Genomic DNA, 590 nt, shown 5'->3' with positions numbered 1-590 from the left:
AACATTGCTGCACTAGTTATTTGCAACAGAATGGTTCCTACACATAATACGAACAACGACTCAGACCCAATGGTAAGTAGCTTTAGATTATTGTTCATTATGAAAAGAACAGAGATACTCACGATATACGAACGTGCGGTGAATGACAAAGTGATCTCCCTTTCCGACTAATGAGAAATACATGGAGATCATGCATAAATGATTACCATCATTAAGGTGACAGGCGCTGGATTGAGGAGGTTCGGAGATACGTCCGGGATAAGTCCCTTCCATAAATCATGCTGCCTGGAAACTATTGTTGTTATTGTCATAATAATCGTTTTTACTACCATACTCATTACTGGTGATGTTACGTTACATTTATTGTAATTATTCTAAGACGCAAACCTTTACATCGTACTGAAAATAATTAATATTGATGAATATTATCAATATCATTTATACAGCAGTATTGGTAACAGTAATATCAATGATGATATATCGTTGTTGTGAATTTCTGAGTTCGCTCGTGCCTTTCTAGAACGTGCGCCTCCGTTGCCGGTCTGTTTAAGCCAAGGGAAAGGCAGGGCACCGCCTTTCGCCAGAAATGG

The sequence above is a fragment of the Penaeus monodon genome, chromosome 30, assembly GCF_015228065.2.
Source record: "Penaeus monodon isolate SGIC_2016 chromosome 30, NSTDA_Pmon_1, whole genome shotgun sequence".
Taxonomy (NCBI): Eukaryota; Metazoa; Arthropoda; class Malacostraca; order Decapoda; family Penaeidae; genus Penaeus; species Penaeus monodon.
Note: the sequence above shows the minus strand (reverse complement) of the source record.